We start from the raw sequence: 15,508 nt of genomic DNA, 5'->3' as shown, positions 1-15,508 counted from the left end.
GTAATATATATATTACACACACACACTGATCAGCCATAACCTTATGACTACATACCTAATAATGTGTAGGTTTCCTCTTTTGCCCCCCCCAAACAGCCATGACTGGTTTAAGCATGGACTTCACTACACCTCTGAAGCTGTGCTGTGGTATCTGGGACCAAGACAGCAAGGTAGGGCCTTCATGGATGCATGCTGCTGTCATGTATTTTCCAGGTAAGCAACACATATGCACCTGGCAATCCACTTGTAGGTACTTTCAGCAGGGGACAGGGGTGTGCCCCATATGTAACAAACTGTGATTCACTGTGTATTCTGACAGCTTTCTCTCAGAATCAGCATTAACTTTTTCAGCAATTTGATCTACAGTAGCTCGTCTGTTGGGTTTGACCACACGTGTCAGCCTTCACCACCCACATACATCAATGAGCCTTGGCCACCCACGACCCTGCCACCGGTTCACCTCTTTTCCTTCCTTGGACCGCTTTTCGTAGATACTGACCACTGCAGACCAGGGACACCCCGCAAGAGCAGCAGTTTTGGAGATGCTCTGATTCTGTAGTCTAGCCATCACAATCCTTAGATCCAGATCCTTACGCTTGCCCATTTCTCCTGCTTCTAACAAAACGTTCAATTGCCGCCCAATATATCCAACCCACTGACAAGATTATCAGTGTATTTCGCTTAACCTGTCAGTGGTCATAAAGTTATGGCTGATCGCTGTATAGATATGTGTGTATATAACTCCTAATAACCCCTCCTAATTAAGTTTAGATTTTTCAGCCACACCTAATGCTAACGTGTATAAAATCAAGCACATAGGTAGGTGTCGCCTAGACAAACATTGGCAGTAGAATGTATTGGCTCAGTAGCTCAGTTACATTTGCAAGTTCATGAGATTTCTGCCCTGCAAAATCTGCTTCTATCAAAGTGCTATCATTGTGAAACATCTAAGCCTAACAACTCAGTTACAAAGTGGTGTAGTGCGTAACAATTGCCTGTCCTGTAACTTCACTCACTGCCTCTGGAAGAAACATCAGCACCAGCAGGAGCTTGTGTCAGGAGCTTTATGAAATGTGCTTCCATGGATAAGAAGCTGTACACAAGCCAAAGATCAATGCTCAATGCCAAGTGACGGCTAAAATGGTGTAAAGCATCTTTCTGGAGAACACTTCCTAACAGCATAGTGCTTACTGTAATGTTGGGAGCAGGGGGGATAATGGTCCATTACTTACAGTTTAGACAAATGTAAGCTCTCAACTTTGTGGCACCAGTGTGGGGAAGCCCCTTTCCTGTTCCATCATGAAAGGATATACTGTATTCCTGTGGCCCTTGTGGCATGTGTTGACACCCTAAATTTAGGCCAAGATGGGGCTTCAATAGGAACTGAGTTGAGACCCTGAAAATAAGAAGCTTGGTGAATCTGACAACTGGTTACAGTAACATGCTAGATTGGCCTGATGAGGAATGGATCCAATCTGAAGTAGATCCAACAGAAAGAAGAGTAAAATGGTCATCTTTTTCATACATATAGATTTGTGTGGGGACATTTTAAGCTTTATGCCTGTCTTAATATATACTGTGAAATCATAGGTATCATACCTACCCTTATGTAGTGATTCTGTAGTTATAACACAATTTGTGTTTTCTTTACTTTGCTTATTGCAAGGTAGTTATCTAAATTGTGTGACTTAAAAAGAAACAAAAGTTCTCTGTTCTGTTTAATTAATTTAAATGAAATGAGTTCATTGAAGTTCCGTGCCAAACAATCTTTCCCCTACCCTTCTCTCTACCTTTCTTCCTTTCATAAACAAATGACCGTGACTGTCAATAACAACTCCTTAGTCCTTCACTCATCTACTACTCCCACATATGTCCTTCACTCCCTTCTTCCACCTATAATAACATTTACCCTCCTGTAGCCTCACTTGATTGGTAATCCATGACCTCTATTCTGTACCACTTGGATATTCCTGTTTCCATACATGCATCTCCCTTCACTATTTGCTATGTATAATGCACAACAACCCTATCTTCATTCCTCCATGTTCTTCATCACCTTTCATCTTAAGCCTCAACCAGGACCGAACTGGCTATGAAAGGATGGTCCTGATAACATAAATGCAGCCAATGGCTGATATGCTCATGTACACCTGTATACCTGTGTATGTGTTAATCAGATCTAAAATATACCTGTATACATATACACCTAATGAACGTGACAGGTCCAGATGAATACAGCGCAAACTTGTGCTGTCCTTTTGCCTATGAGCTGTTTTTCTTTAACCCGCCATTTGATTTAGCTCATATCCAAATATACGTTACAGTTTTCATGTTTGTGGATGTCTTTCCACTTGCCAGCCCAATAAAGAGAGTTTGCCACAATGCTTGGCAACTGCGGAATCCTGGGGCTCTTCGTTTCCTTATGTCAGACAACAAGACTGAGTGATTTATGTGTTAATCAGATCTAAAAGAGTTAAGGAGTATTATTTATTGATTCATGAAGCTACATCATACTCCATAGTGTTGTACAATGGGTAATGACAAATAGTGCGTAGCATAACAATTTTCACTTACAGAAACAACAGGTAAGGAGAGCCCCGCTCAAACAACCATACAATTATCTATATTTATTCAATTTTGGTATATATTTTGATCTATAAAAGTAACATTTTCATCAAACCTAAATTACTGGACAAACTACCCCTAGAATTCAGATGAATGCAATCTGCCATTTCAACCACACTATAGTGTTGTGTGCCTTGTTAAGCAGCAGCATCAATCAGCATTATATATTTTTGTATATTTTTAAAATGACCATGTACAGGAAGTATGCTCTGCAAAGGAAAACAGCTAGAACAATAAAACACATTTTCCCTGTGACGGGTACAAATGAAATATAGTCTCATTGTTTCACAGTGCTCCAGCAAAGAAGGTCGCAGGCAGTTACAGTAGAAGTAGTGGGCTTGCTTTAAGCGTTAAGATGGGTCACAGGGAGAGAGTTTTGCTTTATTTTTACACTTTAATCAAATATTTCTATTTAAATATTTTAATATTTGATATATATTGAAATTAATATGTAAACAGAAGTTTACGGCAAATTAAAAAATAGTGTACATTAGAAAAAAAGTGGCAGACTAGATGATTTGAATTATTCTATTGCATGATACACAGTTCAGTTGCTAAGCCTGCTTTAAAGAAATGTCAGTGATTAACAATATATAATACAGGGCTCATCAAGTCCTTCCTGGAGAAGAAGCTCAATGATGTTGGTACATTATAATGGAAAGTGAGTTCTGCAAGCTGTAGGTACAACCCTTCTACAAACCCCCACTTTCTTGAGTAAACATCATTGCCTTCCCGAGACCGTTAAGATTAACCTCAGCATGCATGGAACATTCATAGTGTCCTGGACACAGATTAATAGCTGGTGCCTTTTCTTTGAAATGGCAAATTGGGAATAAACTCTATGCCAACATGAAAATACTACACTTATATTCTACCTCAAGGCAGGGATGCCCTTTATCTCCCTTATTATTCATTCTGGTAACAGAACCTCTTGCGAATGCTATCCACTCTAATCCAGAGATTATGGGTATAAAAATTGTCTCGCAATCTCAGAGATGACATTTTGCTGACCCTTGCCAATCCCCTCCGGCCTATTTCCAAGGTGATGGCTGAACTCGACCGTTTCCACGCTTTCTTAAATTACAAAATTAATTTGTCAAAGTCAGAGATCATGGTTTTCTTCCTCCCGCCCGTTATGATTATGCAGATACAGACTAAGTTGCCATTTAAATGGTGCAACAAACACATTAAATACCTTGGCCTGCTTATATTGTGGAATTGTTCTCTCTCTGTGATGTCCAAAAGGCTCACACTTACCTTTGGTAATATATATATATATATATATATATAATACGCTGTTGTTGTTATCATGAATTTATTGTTATTACAACGTTTTTGTCTTACACATCTTGTAAGACACTTCTGTATCTTATTACCTACTTGTGCAATAAACAGAGAATTGATTACACTTATATTCTACCTTGCAAGAGAGGTGACTTTACTTTGTTTGGAGAAATATAGGCCAATAGAAGCAATAATTTACTAGTCTGTGGTATTGTTGGGGTAGTCTGAGGGCCAAACCCATTTCTGGTAACTAAGTACTGTTAGATTTATTTTAGCCTGGAAGTTGCTCCCATGTTTTGCTGCCTACATAGGATCATAAAACCCAACCATATTGCAGAAGAAGCTCAAGGTGTAAAATTTGGCAAATATTTTAAAAGTAGAAAAATGCATTACAGTAATTAGGAATTTTGATGCAAATATTGTAGGAAACTCTAAAAAGTTTTGTTATATTCAAGGAATGACAAATCATAATAGTACACTTGGCTGATGGACAGGAAAATAAGTTAAGCAAACTATTTCTTTCCTGCCGTTTCCCTTCACTAAAGAGGCCATTAACAATAGCAGGAAATAGCAGGAAATATATCTGGACCTTTCCACACCTCCTTTGGGTTTACGAAAGCACTTGGCAGGAAAGAAAAATCAGTGAGTTCTGTGATCTGTAGATCCCACATGATACAAAACATATAAGACTAGGTTTCCAGACATAAGAGATGGTGATGCTGAAATGGTAAGTGCTATAAGTACTAATTTCTTTCTGGAAAATATTGATACTTCTGCTCTTTAATAGTAGGATTGTACAATTTGTTAAAGAAAACCATTCTTTATTTATCAGGTTCTTTTTCTGCCTCTGTCATGTATTGCTGTAGTTAGTTTCCCTGTAAGCTCAAAAATGTGTTACTGATGTCCTGCTGCCTTCTTGTACATAAAGACATGTTTTATAATCATAATCCATGAAATGAATTCAGTAGTTAAACAATATCCAAGAATGTTGTTATTGTGTGAGCATGTTAAATGATTCACTTTAAATATAGTGCACAATTTTTTCAGGCATTTCAATATGGGATGCTTGATGCTGATGCTACTGATGATGATCGCCAGAAATGTGAATACTATGGCCCAGTGCCCTGACAGCTGTACCTGCCTCTTGCCCCAGCAACACATCTTTTGCTCCAATGCTAGCCTCACATCACCACCATCTCAGCTGAACAACGACACAGTTGAACTTCACCTCCAACACAACCATTTTGTGGTACTTCATCCTAGATTTATACGGGACTTGCCTCAGCTTAGAAGCCTCCATCTCAGCAACTGTAACATTAGCACCATACAGTCGGATGCCTTCGTGGAGTTGAGGAGTATTCACTATTTGTACCTGGACAGTAATGAGTTAAGCAGCTTTGAGGATGGAGCATTCAACAATCTGACCAGCCTGATATACCTACAGCTGTCAAAAAACAAGATCACTTACATACAACCAGGTACGCAAACAAAATTGTATTTATATTTCTCATCTAATAATAGATGGCAATAACTACCGTCTCTCTGCTTCCTTTTACCTCTAAGTTGCTTGAACTTATTGTGTGCTATCGCGTTACTAATTCCTCTCCTCCCTCCTTGACCCTCTAGAGCAGGGGTAGGCAACTTTTTGGTAGTGGTGTGCCAAAGTAAAACCTTCAAGTCCCTTGGTGTGCCGGCAATAATTTCAAAGAGGAGCGAAAGGAACATCATGAAAACGGCTTTTCTTTCTCAGAAAACCGCCACACAGCGGAAGTTTTGTTTGGGTACATTTTTTCACCTCTTTTTTTTTTTTTTTATACACTGGAACCAACCTCCTACCTACCCCCTCAAAAAAATTATGAAAAAGACAAACATGCCCCGTATTTGTAGGTATACATAAATAATGTATGGAAACATAGCATAGCCGATATAGATCAACAGAATAACACAAAAAACCCAGCTTTGCAGGTATAGATCAATTGTAATTCACACAAAATCTCCGCATTAAAGGTATAGATAACATTTCCTAAATTTCAGGCATAGATCAGATCAGATCTGAACCTGACCAGCATGCAGATAACACACATAGGATTTGCAATCTTTGTCCCCAAACAGCCCACCCTGTGCCATCTTTGCCCCAAAACACGCTACCTGTGCCACCTTTAATACCATAAACACACTGCCCATGCCATCTTTGCCTTTCCAAAAATCAATTATTATTACATCTATAATACAGACGCTTTTACAGTCACTCACTAATTCATACAATCATTAATTCTCTCACTCAGGGGCGTACCTAGAGTATTTGGCACCTGGGGCGGATCCTGTATGTGGCACCCCCCCACACACACACTTTAAAACTGCATAGCTTCTACTGTTATATACCGGCGCAGACACTGAAGGTGGTACAGCATTACTGTTATCATTATATACTGAGGCAGAAATTGACGGTGGTACAGCATAACACTTATCACTATATACTGAGGCAGAAATTGACGGTGGTACAGCATAACACCTATCACTATATACTGAGGCAGACATTGATGGTTGTACAGCATAACACCTACCACTATATACTGAGGCAGACAATGACGGTGGAACAGCATAACACCTATCACTATATACTGAGGCCCACATTGACGGTGGTACAGCGTAATCCCTATCACTGTACATTGAGCCAGACATTGACAATAGTGCAGCATAACCCCAATCACTATATACTAAGCCAAACATTGATGTGGTGTAGGCCTACCACTTCATTAGTAGTAGGGATGCACCAAAACGAATTCTGGACTGAAACCGAAAATGCAGCATTTACCTGGCTGAAACCGAATATGACCCCCCCACACCATAAAAAAAATCTAACACTTTTATTTAAAGTAAGTAACACACCAAAATAGGATAAAACAATTAAATAACAATATTATATATATATATATATATATATATATATATATATGATTGATAACAGCAATCACATTCCTATAATGCCCAGGCATACCCAGATTCCAGGATGTACTCGCAGACTTGGCATGATAGGAGTATGATTGTCCTATCTACCCCTTCTCACTCCCTTCTCCCCTATCTACCCCTTCTCACTCCCTTCTCCCTATCTACCGTCTCATTCCCTTCTCCCTATCTACCCCCCCCCCCAACTATCTACTCTCTCCCTCTTTGAAGTTCAGTTAAATTTCAGGAGTCCTGCGGTGGGGGTGCAAGGCCTCTGTCTCCCAGCTCTGCCACTAACAGTATAGAGTGATGGGAGTTATGATGTACTTTTAGAGCATAATTATATCATGAAAAAGACATTGGAAATGGTACAGCATAACACCCATCACTCTCACACACTTACCAATCCACACATATACCACTGTCACTCTCACTGAATGCTTTCCTACCTTTCCTCTTTTCGCCTTACAGCTCCTTTTCCTCCTCTTCGCTTCTCTTCTCAAGTTCTTCTGTCTTCTTCCGGTTCAGAGGGCACGGACAGCGGTGGGCGCGGCTTCAGTGTTGTGCGCCGGGATCTGACAACAAACCCCGGCGCACAGCAGCTGTTGCCGCGCGGATTGCAAGGGAGCGGTATCGGAGGTCTTTAACAGACCTCCGGCTCCCTTGAGTGATTTTAAGCCGGGTTCAAGGGAGATCCTTGAACCGGCTTAAAATCACTCAAGGGAGCCGGAGGTCTGCTAAAGACCTCCGATACCGCTCCCTTGCGAGCCTGCTCCTCCAGCGGCGGACTTACTTACTTATTACTGTCCGTCTCTGGAGGGGTGCCGGGTGCCGCCAAGTTGGCACCCCCCTGATGAGCGCCACCCGGTGCGGACCGCCCCCCCCCGCCCCCGCTAGGTACGCTACTGCTCTCACTCTTTCACACAATTTAAATATATTTATAAATGCATTCTCACAAATTAATTAGTTATTTCACTCATTCACACAATTCTTGCACACATTAATTCATTTATTCTCCAACTCATTTACACAATTCATACACAAATTAATTTGTTCATTCTCTCACTCATTCTGACTTTATTTCAATATTCTTATTACCCCCTTTTCTCACTATCTATCCCCTCTCTCCCCCTCCTTCTTACCATCTATCCCCTCTCTCCCCTCCTTCTTACTGTCTACCCCCTCTCTCCCCATCCTTCTCCCTCACATTCAGCCCCTCGCCACATCGTGCCGCTTGCACCTTAAAAACATATCTGCCCATTCCTTACCCGTGAATCCACAAAAACTCTGGTTCATTCACTTATTTCCCGTCTTGACTACTGCAACACTCTTCTGGTTGTCGTTCTACTGTCTCGACTCTCTCATCTGCAGTCTTTCCTAAATGCTGCTGCTAGGCTTATCTTCCTTGCATGCTGCTGCTCTTCTGCTTCCCCACCCTGTGAAATCCTCCACTGGCTCCCTATTACCTTTAAAAATTAATTTAAAATCCTGGTACTAACTTATAAGGCCCTCCATAACACTGCTCCTCCATACATTTCTGCCCTCGTAAACAAATACTCCCCTACGCGATCCTTACATTCTTCCCATGGGTAAAGGCTCTCCTCCTCACTTATCACCTCTTCCTTTTCCCGTCTACAAGACTTCATTCTGGCTGCCCTATATCTCTGGAACCTACTTCCACCAAACCTTCAGCATTCACTCTCCCTCCCAGCATTCAAGAAACATCTCAAAACCCACTTCTTCAGAGAAGCCGCACCACCTTAGCTGCTAGAACTTCCCTGTCACTGATACAACCACCACACTACCTCTCACCATTTATCTGTGCCTTATGTTTGTCCTCACCCCATTCCCTCAAGATTGAAAGCTTGCGAGTAGGGCTTTCTCCACATAATGTATCGGTTTGTCTTAGTCTGTCAATCCTAGTCTTGTCATACCTCTTGAATATATGTATTGTATGTAGCACTGTGGAAATTGTTAATGTTATATAAATAAAAGATAATAATGATAATGAAGTCTTGCTTGTTAGAATAGCTCTGTCTTACTCACCCAACCTCACAGCGTCACTGGTTACCATAAAGCGGTATCATAAGGAGTCAAGGTGTCTGTCTAGTAGCTTAGGCTATGACAGCAGAACTAGGACATATACAAATGTTTAATGTGCAGCTGTCTGAAAAAACTTTATATGCAAAAAAGAGCTGTTAAAAAGTAATTAATTTTTACATTCTAAGTACAGTGCTCACCTCTGATGTAAAATGTTCTCTTTCTACAGGTCTGTTTGCAGATCTTACAGAACTAAGTAATCTACACCTAAGCCACAACATGCTTTATGAGTTAGCTGACCAAACCCTGGCTGGTTTGACTGGATTACACTGGCTGGACCTGGGCTACAATTTCATCTCTAACATATCTTCAAACTCCTTTAAGGACATGGGATATCTCAGAAGGCTGAACCTTGAGATGAACAACCTTAGCAGCATACCATTATCCCTCTCTTCTATAAGAGGTCTTCAGATGCTGCGATTGAGTGGTAACAACATTAAAAGAGTGTCTGCAGGTTCAACTGGAAGAAGGCTCAGATTTCTCACAGAACTGTACTTGGACGGGGTGGGTTTGGAGACCGTGAGTCCTTTGAGCTTTTCTAAACTACGCAGGCTAGAAGTTCTGGATCTGAGAAATAACAGCTTGCAAAACCTTCCTATTTCTCGGCTTAAGGCCTTCACAAAAATGTACCTAACTGGCAACCCTTGGAGATGTGATTGCTCAATCATAACGCTGCACACGCGGCTTGCAGGAAAAAAGGAAAAGGACCCAGAACAGCAAGTGCAATGTCAGAGCCCAAAAGCACTGGAGGGCAAAAATCTTATTTCTGTACATGTAAGTTCCTCACTTTGTTGCTTTCAAACAGAGATAGATTTTAGTATTTTTTCCTTTTTAGATTTCTTTTATACTGCAAAGTTAGTCTATTTCTCAGGTAGTGCAACTATAATCTACCAAAAATACCTTAGATAGAATCTAAAAATAAATATAAAGAATGTAAATTCCACAAAAGAGTTAAGTACACATAATTAGAGATTTGGTTATTTGATATAAAGGTTTGTGAACCTGGATATGACATTATATTTTTTGTTCTCTCTAGTTGGACCTGCTCACCTGTCCAGGATTTGGTGAAGTGACTGTAAATACTGCAACTCCCGTCTTTCCTCATGGAAGCAAAATAACACAGACACCTATAATTACAATGGCAGCTACTTCTAAAACTACAATAGCATTCAAAACCTCCACAACTAAACAGTTATTTCAGTCTACCACTTTAGCCAATGAAGTAGATGTAGATTTGTGGGACCCATGTCTATCTGACCACATTTCCGATGTCTCTGTGGCTGCCTTGGGGCAAGAATCTCTGAAAGTTTCATGGTCTGTATCTGGTTATTACAACCAATTTCAAGTACGCTATAGTGCCGGGGATGAGGAGTCTACATTAGATGTCACTGGAGAGCTCAGGCAAGTTCAACTTTATCATCTTCACGCCAACACCAACTACATAGTCTGCATTATACCACAAAGCATAGACATCTTTAAATGCCTTGACCCAAAACCTACGCAGTGTGAGTATGGTAAAACAAAAAGCGCTCTTGAGCAGCCACAGCAGGTCTATTCTCCCTCCAAGACCACCACATCACCCTTTGTGACCACTGGTGTTTCTGTAGCTGCAGTAGTGTTGGTGGCCGCCGTTGTATTTATTGCATACACCCTACGCTCACATAAAATAAACTTTCAACGTTACTACAATGAAGAGGAAGCAGATCGCGTCGGAAAGCAAACATCCGACCCATATAAACTATATTGCACGGATGACAACACTGAAGATGACAGACAAATGTATGTGACTGCAGCAAGTTTATGGGGAATGGATAATGATAAGTATGACTGTAATTTAACAGAATCTGTGTCTTTATCTTCAGTTGCAAATTATGCCTCCCTTTAGTTGATTGTTAATAAATGTTTACCCACTGATTAAAAATATAGTGCGCCAGAAACTAGGTGATAAGAGACTAGAGACTAACTTATGAAAATTGGTTTCTTTCTCCTATTGCCAAGCTGACACAAAACGTGATTTTTTTTAATCATGCCACGAAAAATTTGTTAAACGCTACCCTATCAGTTTTTAGATGAAACATACATCTAGTATTTATAAAGCGCCAGCACATTTCATAGTACTGTACAGGACATAACAAGTAAAATACAACATAACAATTTGACTTATAAAAAACAACAGGTGAGGAGGTCCCGGCTTTAGAAAGCATTACAGTGTATTGCATAAGAGGTAAAAGTGCTACTGTTATGATGGACCGGCCACACTAGTATAGGTATTGGATGACAGGAACAAAGAAGAGCATGAACCTCATCTTCAGTGGCATATCTCATTTTCTTTGTCCTAACTTTCTTCCACATCACAGCTCACTCCTTCATACCTACCACAGTACTCGAATGACACGTCATACCCATCAAGCCCCCCCTCCATGCCAATTAAGCTTCACTCGACTTATGAGACAGGGTGTAAAGGCAGAGAGTGGAGGAAGCCACAGCTAGACAGTAACCTCGGGAGCGGCGGTCACCAGAGGACTGTGGTAGATAGATGCGAACAGCGGAGAACAGAAAAGGGAAGCAGTAGGAGTAGGCAGACAGAACAACATTTTCCACGGTGACAAGACATTATATATCACCATTGTTATGCGTCATGGTGGGCGTGGCTTAAAGTAAGCTTCAACCAGAGCGCACACGCTATGCACTAAAGTGGACAGAGCTACTTGTTGACAGTATGGTAGCCTGAGGTGGGCGGCGACAATGAAAATGTCAGGTAAGAGGTGGGTGGGAGATTGTGACCAGACAAAGGGTTTGGGGGTAGAGAGACAAAGGAAGAATTGAGAGTGAAAAGAGGAAGGAGAGACAAAGGATTAGGGCCGGCCTTTGGGGTGTGCGACCTGTGCGACCGCTGGGGATGGGCGCCAGAGGAGTAGTCCGCACAGGGCGCCAGAACACCTAAGGCCGGCTCTGCAAAGGATGATGGAAAGAGTGTAGAGAGGCTGAAGAGAGAGAGAGAAGAAAGAGGGAAAGGAGAGAGAAAAATATGGGAGGGAGAGTAAGAAAACAGGGAGAGGAGGAGGAACAGAAAAGACAGAAAGTGAGAAATGAGTGGAGAGGGTAGAAAGGAGTGAAAGAGAAGAGGAAAGAGAATGGAGAGTGCAAGACAGAAAAAAGAGTAGGAAAGGAGCAAAAATCCTTTTCAATGACTAGTCAAATGATAAATCATACAACTCCACAATCTTTATACTCTAAGCTGTTAAGATTCAGTAGAGCTGAGCATTTGAGCTCCTTGACATCTCTATGCATGATATGAGTTCAGCTTACTTGGGTTGGCCCTTCATAACGTAGTTAGAGCCGAGACATGAAATGTTCAACTCTCCTACAAACACCAAGTAACCTTGTCTGCACTTTCCCTTCACTGTTCTTGTTGTATAACACCTAGAAACTCATCTGGGAGCAGAAAGAAAGTAACTTGTGAATGAAACTTAAGTTGTGTTCAGTAGATTAAGAATGGGGGCTATTCATTAAAGCATTAGGAAATAAACTGTAAACCAGTTGTTTTATTTTTTTATATATACATTTGCTTTGTTTCATATAACTGTTGTAAAGTCATTAAGGTAGCCCACTGATTTTTCTCTAAACACCTCCCTGTACAAAGTGGGTTGATTCTGCAGTTATTTATCGTCTAATTAAAAAAAAAAAAAAAAAAAAAAGAGCAATGGCACATAATGGAAAGACAATAGAGGATTACGATATTACTGCACCTATAGGATAGCACTGGAGCTCGTTGGCAGAATGTATGTCTTGTAAATGTTCCGATTCAAATGCTTTCCTGTCCCTGGACTGACTGCTTTAAGCCTAGTACTGCAAAGTCTCTGAAAGGGAAGCACTTTTTATTTTTTCAGCAGTTATGAAACTGAGTTGCCTTCACTGCTGCCCAGCGAAATGGAAACGTCCCTGCTTTGCTTGCATTGCATATAGCAGTAGTGCAGGCAAGTTGATTAAAGCTGCACTGACAAAGCATCTTGGCACATGTCAAGATAATCTAAACCTTGCATTCTTGGGTTTCTTCCTCTGCTTCTCAATCGTGTAAATACAATTTATATTAGGATGATGAGAAATGCATCTAAAGAGAAGGAGGGTGTTAGTAAGTAGATCTAAAGTAAAGCATACAGGTCTGGGAAGTGGGACATACGGGTGGCTGCGGGCAGAAAGTAGAAGTGGTGAACTGTGATACGACATACGTTAGTGTTTGAAATAAAAATTAAATTTTACTTTTAAATTGTGGCAATTAATCCTTTAGAGCAATACAGATGTTAAAACAGGGCTCAACAAATCCTAGGCATCTGGTCGCCATGGCGACTAGACATAACTTCCTGGCACCTGGAAGGTGTGTCTGGTACTGGTGTATATTAGTCCTAGCTGCTTGGCTATAGGGTAACGCTGAGGCACCCAGGCTCCCTCGTTAGTGACCCTGAGAAGCAGTGGCGGGTGGCTTGCACCTTAGAAGAGAGAAATGACTGAAAATAAAAAAAAGTTGGAGGGAAAAACCTGGCTCCAACATTTTTCACCTGGCTCCTAGATCCAAACCAAATGTGTCGACCACCGTGTTAAAAAGGCAGAACAGGCCCAAAACTATATCTGGTAACAGCAGTTTGCTTTAGCATCCATAATTTCAGTGAGAAATGCAACTAGATAATGGCCTACTAGCTTACTAGACAGACTGTGTTAGATAAAAGGGATAGGGGCATAACATAGAAGGGCAGAGCCAGTGTACTTTCTACAAAAGAATATCGTACCTGTACTACCCATATACAATGATGAAATATTTTATTAGACAATTTGAAAAAGTGTACATGAGATCTTGCTGCATTATAACACATGCTATGCTAAGGCTAACATAACAGTACCGACTGCTAAATGTCATGAGAACCAGATTTTAAAAACTAAGAAAAAAAACATTCTGGGCTACTAGCCCAGCAGACAACGTAAGATTCTCTGGATGTGGAATGCCTCAGTGTTTGGGGAAGGTAACAGACATGGTATGAGATGTACAGTGTAATTCCCATGTCTCCGATACATGTTTCTAACCAGCAGATTACGATTAATGTTATGTTATTGACTCGGGTGTAATGATATATGTGAGGGAAATGATAATGTGGAGTCATTATGGGTAGAAATATATGGAAAGAAAAATAATAAAATACTGATCGGGGTTTGCTATAAGCCACCAAATATAATGGAAGCAGCAGAAGATCAATTATTAAAGCAAATAAACAAGGCAGCTAATCACAATGAGGTGGTTATTATGGGGGACTTTAACTATCCCGACATAAACTGGGAAACCGAGACCTGTGAATCTCATAAAGGAAACCGGTTTCTGACTATAAGTAAGGATAATTATCTGTCCCAAATGGTACAGGACCCGACCAGAGGGGGCGCCCTACTGGACTTAATATTAACCAACAGACCTGACAGAGTAACTAATGTGCAGGTCAGGGGACATCTAGGAAATAGTGATCACAATATGATGCATTATAACTTGTCCTTCAATAAGGGAACTCTTAGAGGAGCCACAAGAACTATGCACTTTAGGAGGGCAAAGTTTGATCAACTAAGAGAAGCCCTTAACACTGCAAATTGGGAAAATGTCCTCAAAAACAAGAGTACAGACGCTCAATGGGAGATTTTTAAGAATATCTTAAATTCTCACTGTGAAAGGTACATACCGTATGGGAATAAAAGAGTCAGGAACAAGAGAAAACCAATGTGGATAAATAAAAATGTAAAGGGGGCAATAAATGGCAAAAAAAAGGCATTTAAGCTACTAAAACAGGAAGGCAGTGAGGAAGCACTAAAAAGCTATCGGGAAAAAAATAAAATATGTAAAAATCAGATAAAAGCAGCAAAATTGGAGACAGAAAGACTCATTGCCAAAGAGAGTAAAACAAACCCCAAAATGTTCTTTAACTATATAAATAGTAAAAAGGTTAACAATGAAAGCGTTGGCCCCTTAAAAAGTAATGAGGGAGAAGTTATAGACGGGGATCAGGAAAAAGCTAATCTATTAAATATATTCTTCTCTGCTGTATTCACAGAGGAAAATGAAATGCCAGGTAATATACAGCAGGATGAGATAACTGCCCCAGTACATGTCGCCTGTCTAACCCAGGAAGAAGTGCAGTGCCGCCTAAAAAAAATCAAAATAGACAAATCACCAGGTCCAGATGGCATTCACCCCCGCGTTCTAAGAGAGTTAAGTAATGTAATAGACAGACCCCTATTTCTAATATTCAAGGACTCTATAGTGACAGGGTCTGTTCCCCAGGACTGGCGCATAGCAAATGTTGTGCCAATATTCAAAAAGGGGACAAAAAGTGACCCGGGGAATTATAGGCCTGTTAGTTTAACTTCTGTTGTGTGTAAACTGTTTGAGGGTTTCCTAAGAGATGCTATTTTGGAGTATCTCAATGAAAATAAGTGTATGACTCCATATCAGCATGGGTTTACAAGGGATCGGTCCTGTCAAACTAACCTGATCAGCTTTTATGAGGAGGTGAGCTCAAGA

Source organism: Sceloporus occidentalis, unplaced genomic scaffold, assembly GCF_023333645.1.
Source record: "Sceloporus occidentalis isolate IW3139 unplaced genomic scaffold, rSceOcc1.0.p SCAF_94, whole genome shotgun sequence".
NCBI lineage: Eukaryota > Metazoa > Chordata > Lepidosauria > Squamata > Phrynosomatidae > Sceloporus > Sceloporus occidentalis.
This window is presented reverse-complemented; position numbering follows the sequence as displayed.